The sequence below is a fragment of the Hylobates moloch genome, unplaced genomic scaffold (assembly GCF_009828535.3).
Source record: "Hylobates moloch isolate HMO894 unplaced genomic scaffold, HMol_V3 SCAFFOLD_14, whole genome shotgun sequence".
NCBI lineage: Eukaryota > Metazoa > Chordata > Mammalia > Primates > Hylobatidae > Hylobates > Hylobates moloch.
The window spans coordinates 7,212,773-7,218,987 of NW_026652289.1; the positions used below are offsets into that span (position 1 = coordinate 7,212,773).

Below are 6,215 nucleotides of genomic sequence, written 5' to 3' on the forward strand. Positions count from 1 at the left end.
CACAAGTTTACCTGTGTAGCAAACCTGCTCATGTACCCCTGAACTTAAAAGTTAAATAAAAAACTAAACAAAAACCATGTTTTCCAATATATTTCGAATTTTTTAAAAAGAGAAGACAGTATAATTGGATTGTCTGTAACACAAAAGATAAATGCTTGAGGGGATGGATACCCCATTTTTCATGATGTGATTATTGTGCACTGTGTGCTGGTACCAAAATATCTCATGTACCCCATAAATATATACACCTACTATGTACCCACAAAAATTAAAAATTAAAAAAATATTTAAAAAGAACATAAGACAGAGTTACCATCTGACCTAGCAATCCCACGCCTGGGTATATACCCAAAATAAAATTATTCTACCAAAAAGACACACACCCATATGTTCATCACAGCACTATTCACAATAGCAAAGGCAGGGACTAAACCTAGGTGCCTATCCATGGTGGACTGGATAAAGAAAATGTGGTACATGCACATCATGGAATACGACACAGCAATCAAAAAGAACAAAATCATGTCCTTTGCAGCAACATGGATGTAGCTGGAGGCCATTATCCTAAGGGAACGAAATGCAGGAACAGAAAACCAAATACCTCATGTTCTCACTTATAAGTGGGAGCTAAACAATGGGTGTTCATGGACCTAAAAATGGCAGCAGTAGAAACTGGGGACTCCAAAGGGAGAGAGGGAGGGAGGGGGACAAAGGTTGAAAAACCAACTGTTGGATGCTATGCCCACGATCTGGGTGACAGGATCATTCCTATCCTAAATCTCAGTGTCATGCAATATATCTATGTAACAAACCTGAACATGTACCCCCTGAATCTAAAATAAAAGTTGAAATTATTTTATTAAATGCAGATTTTTGGCCCTGTCCCAGGGAATCTGGTTTGGTAGGCCTAGGAACCTGCATTCTAATGAGCACCTCCAAGTGAACTCCAGGTTGGGGAACCGTGCTGAGGGTCAGGAAAGCAAGCTTCCTCCGTGTGAAACTGTCCCAGAGGGCATGGTAGCTCTCCTGTGCTTTTTTTTTTTAAATTAATCTCATTAATATACATGTACATTATTCTAAATAAAATATAAAAATAAAACCAACCCAAATGTCCATCAATGATAAACTGGATTAAGAAAATGTGGCACATATACACCACGGAATACTATGCAGCCATAAAAAAGGATGAGTTCATGTCCTTTGTAGGGACATGGATGAAGCTGGAAACCATCATTCTGAGCAAATTACCGCAAGGACAGAAAACCAAACACCGCATGTTCTCCTGTGCTTTTGATACAAAGTGCCAATATTTCAATTTTTCTCAAAATACAGCCTGTCCTGATAAATGTTCTGCCTAGAGAATGTTCTTTTAAGGGCTAAGGGAAATGCAAAAGCCTAAATACAAAGCAAGTGCCCCTGCCACTCATAACTGCCACATCCCCACAGAAACATTCACTTTCATTAGCTGGAGAGGAGTTTCTCTTACTTCGTTCCTTGAACCACTGCTCATGGAGCACTTCCAATTACCAGACACAGGTGACAAAAAGGTAAATGAGACTGGACCCCATGCCTGCCTCTGGAACCCACATTCCATGGAATGGGATCGTTATCTTGAAACGCTGATTGCTTTTCTTTCTTTTTCTGCACTTCTTACCTGTCTCTTCAACTGAGGCATCCGTTTTCTTGCAGAAAAAGGAACACTTAACATTTAATTTGACTCACAGTTCATGGTCTTGAATGCAGGGCTTTGGATGGCAAGGCAATGCGTTCAGTGCCTAAGCAAAGCACCTAGCTCTCAGGAACTGTTAAGTATTAAACCCATATGGAATGAGCCTTAAATTTATGAAGGCTGTCTTTGTGGCCCTTGAAACCAACTCCACTTTTTTAAACCAATCCAGACCTGAATCTGGTGCTGTCCATCAGAAAGACCACATGACTAGGATGTCACCTTTAATTTACATCATGGTGGCTTCACCCTTCTTCAGTGCCTCCATAGAACCTTCTAGCATACAGGCACCCTCCAGTCTAACTTGGATAACTCTCAGGATAAACACCTCTGTTGTTTGCAGAGTCAGAACTGTGGTGGTTTCTTAATTGTAGAGCCAAAGCCGTGGCCTTGGTTCAGGTCGGCCACATCCTGTGGAATGAAACACCCTGCACGGATGAGGAAGGGGCCCATCCCAGCTCCCTGGCAGCCCCAATCTGCTGCGGAGGCAGCATGGGGTGGGTAGAGCTGACAACATGCTTCCCCTCCCCCAAGTGTGGGAGCAGCACCAACCGGTCTGATGAAGTCTCATGGCCACCCTAACTCAGACCCACCACAACCCATCTCTGAGCTCTTCTTTGCGCTGGTTCCTTTACCCGGAGAGCCCTTCCAGCCATCTCTACCTGCACGAATCCCATGCATTCATCAAAGTCTAGCTGAGACACTTCCATAACACTTTCCCAATCACGCCCTTGAACCCCCACTGCACCACTGGCATGCATATGTTGTTTTCAGGTTGGGGTTGCCACGGCAATTCTCCTACTTTACTCTTGGGAGGGGATTTCACCGGACTCTTTTGTTACCCAAGAGCATCCGTGTCTGACCCTGAGCTGGGGAAAATGCCCAATAAAAGGACTTATCTGTGCCCCTGCAGTTGCGTTAGACTCAGCCCCACAAGATGCTGTCTTAGACTGCAGGGCTGGGAGTAGAGTGTAGGGAGTCTGTGGTCTACTGTGCTGGCTTTAACTGGGCTGCTGACACGGTGATACAGTGAGAGAAGGAAAAATTACCCTTCACATTGTGAATTGCCCACATTACCAAGGATAGAGACAGCACAACAATGTTCCTAAAAGCTTCCATTTTCCAAATGCTCCCAGTGCACAAGGCAGTTGATAAGAACTATTTAATTTGAGTCTCACATTAGCCCTGCACTGCTCATTCAATCATCACCACCATTTCACAGTTAAGGAAACCGAGGTTTGGGAAGGTCACATGTCTTGCCTGGGTCTCACTGCTCATTAGGGTCAAGGCCAGAGTCTCAACCCATGTCCTGCTTCCCAAACCCACACCTGACCCTAAATTCCCTAAAACTACATTGTAAAAAAAAGCAATCATATAGTTTATGTAAAAAAAAAGTATCAAATGGGTTTCTTTCATTATCTCATGTGAAAGAAGAGGGAGATTTTAGAAATTACTTTACATAATTGTAATAGTAATGAAGCCTTGTTCAAATCCCTGCTTCCCATCTGCCTGCTCATTGGAATTGCCTGGAGAGCTGGTTCAAACCAGGCTCTGATTCCGCAGATCTGGAATAACCCCTGCTTCCAAGTGATTTCCATGGGCTGCCAGATTTGGGGCCCCCAGTTCAGGTTGTCATTTGGCCCAGAGAGCCAACCTAACCAAGCTGAGGCTTTATTCCTTTTAGGAGACCACTAGCTGCGGGCTGCATGACTGTCGGGACTTGAGACCCTTCTTATCTCCCCCAAGACTCAGTGGGGTGGGGCTGCTGTTCCAGAGCTGACTCCAACATGCCGGCCTTTTGGAAATTTGCCTGGAGGCTGAACTGAAGGTAGGTCCCTCTTCCCTCCCCCCATCATTTATTTCTTTAACTTAAAAACGCTTTTTTGGGGGATCTCATCTGTTACAATCTATTAAATACTTCTTTCCTTCTTCTTCCCTGGGTGGAGTAAATGTATGTGGGAAAGAGAATTCTAGAGCAGGAGTAAGGAACCCCGGATTTGCTAAGACATCTGGATGTACAGCAGGCCCGAGGTGCCCTCGCTGTACCCAGGACTAAAGATCCCTGGATGTGCATTTGAATTAAGGAAACTTGTCTTTGCACGGTCCTCTTGGTTTACATGGCCTCAGAAAAGCAGATTTTGAACACTCCATTTCTTCTTGTGTAAATGGCACAGCATACCCACCCTGCCCAACTCACTGGGTTACTTGGCACAAGAGAACCATAAAAATGCTTTGAAAAATATGAGGCCTAATGCAATAGAGGATGGGATTGGGAGCCACAGGGCTGAATGGGACTGGCATGGGCTTGGGGCACAGGTGGGGTGACCTGGCCCTCTGGTTTCCCTGGGACAGTCATCACTCATACTAGTAACCATTCAACTCTCAAAACTGTAAAGGATGTGGCTAACTTACTTCTAAGCCCCAATCCTTGGAATCTTGGTCCGATCTCTCTGCATCTTGGTTTCCTACTCTGAAATATGCAAGTCATATCCATGCATTTAGAGACAGATCGTGAATGTCAAAAGAAATTCCAATTGAGAGCTCTTTATAAACTGGAAATAAAAATCACACAGTGGGTGTCATTGTTATCATGAAGCCTAGGTGGTGTGGAACCAGGAAGCAGTATTTTGTGTGCCCTCTGGAATCCGGTTCTTTGCCAAGGGCTGTCCCTTCCCTCTTTTGGACTCCTCCTTCCTCTGGCCCAAGAGACCACTTGCTTTCTTTCCCTGAGCCCCAGTTAGCTTTTCTGAAAAACAGAAGAATTGGAGTCTGAATTTCCAAGATGCCTCCCAGTGGTAACATTCTATGGTTTCATAATTCTAAAGAATGTTTGGCCTGCTGGTATTGGTTGGTTGTTTTCTTAAGAACAAAGAAAGCCAGACAACCTAAACATGAAATACAACCCCAGCAATGAATTACACGGGCTTTGAAAAAGGCATTAAGCAAGAATGATTATGTCTAATATTGGGCCTTCTGGCCTTGCCGGGACCTGGGACCTGGCATCAGATGTCTGAACTTGATATACACCTGCAGGTACAGTTACGGCTGTTAATCTGCCAAGCACTGTTGTTCAAGTTGTTTGAAAGCATTCAATAAATTTCTTTTAGAAGCCATGTGTTATATGATTCTTTGTTTTCCCAAACAATATTACTGATGTTTCATTTTAACTTACTTCAGCTCCTTGGCCTTGTGCAGAGGGTTTTTTGTTTGGATTTGCTTTGCTTTTGTAGAGTTTCCATGCAATCTCTGGTGATGTCTCCCAGCAGCTACATTAATGTTGTATTATGTATTTGGGGGAACATCTTGGGTTTCTTCCTCGCATTGAATAATGTGATTATTGAAGGGACGTCTAGCTAGAAGATTTACAGATGGGATATGAGGGTGCAGCCTTCTCAGAACTGTGGCTCTAGGAAAGAAATAATAGAAATGAGAAAGAGAGAGAGAGAGAGAGAGACAGAGAGAGAGAGGAAGATTGACTCTTTAGCTCTTTCATCCCAGGTTAATCAACTTTGGGCAGCAGGGCCAGTCCAGGCTTGCACCCAGGTGAGAGTGGGCTGATGATCCAGGCAGGTGGTCCCACTGCTGGCCATTCCTGAGCCCAGTCTCTGTCCTCCAGAGAGGACCAGTCACCCTGGGTTCCCGGAAGACCCACACAGGAGGCTGGCCAGGAATTCAGTGGTCAGATTGTCTTTGTTTTCCATCTGCATGGCTGCCTAGCTCATGGCTGACTGATTGTGGCTGCAAATCCCTACAAGTTCTCCCCATTTGGGGTAGATTAAGTCGTTGTTGAGTCTCCGTAGCAAAATACAATGGAATAGACAGACCTGCCAGGGCCTCCTTTCTTCATATGGCTTCTGCCTCGATTGGTATTTCTTTCACGCTCTATCCTATGGCCAGTGTTGACTCTTATATCACAAATGGAGCCCACACATCGGGTCCTCTCTGAATGTTACATGAGTTCATTCATGCATCTGTTCGCAGATGTCAACTGTGGTAACTCGGCCTCTTAAGTTGTAGGCTGCATCAGACCCACTCTGCTGGTCATGGGAAGTCCAATTCCTCTGAATTCCTGCTTCAGCTGAGTTGATTCTGTTTAGGGACCATCTCATCACCCACACACATGCACAATCCCCATTTCTTTCTGTGTCTACTGAGATACGGAGTTCCAGGTCCCTCCATTATAAATACACTCACACAAAGCATTGTGTGTGTGTGCAGATTTGGCCAATGGCTTGGGGAGCTGGAGCATTTATGCTGCAGCAACACCAGCAACTTTGGGAAACGTATTTCTGGGCTTAAAAGCAACCTTCATGGGCCATTTGCTAGGTTCCAGCCTCCTATCTCCCTTCATGGTTTTCAGCTCTCTGCCCCCTTGTCTCTCCTGCCTCTCTACTTTGCTCTTCTCCTTTTCTCGAATTCTGTTTTTGTTTGTTTGTTTGGTTGGTTTCATTTTTTGAGATGGGGTCTCACTCTGTTGCCCAGGCTGGAG

At 44.7% G+C, this 6,215-nt stretch overlaps 1 long non-coding RNA gene across 1 annotated transcript; it reads left to right on the top strand.

Annotated features, from left to right (window-relative positions):
• The first annotated feature begins 1,483 nt into the window (after positions 1 to 1,483).
• On the top strand, positions 1,484 to 4,839 carry LOC116482466 (uncharacterized). Its single transcript, XR_004251869.1, has 3 exons — positions 1,484 to 1,547; positions 1,690 to 1,804; positions 3,411 to 4,839. It is a non-coding gene; the product is annotated as an uncharacterized LOC116482466 (long non-coding RNA).
• Positions 4,840 to 6,215: the final 1,376 nt, after the last annotated feature.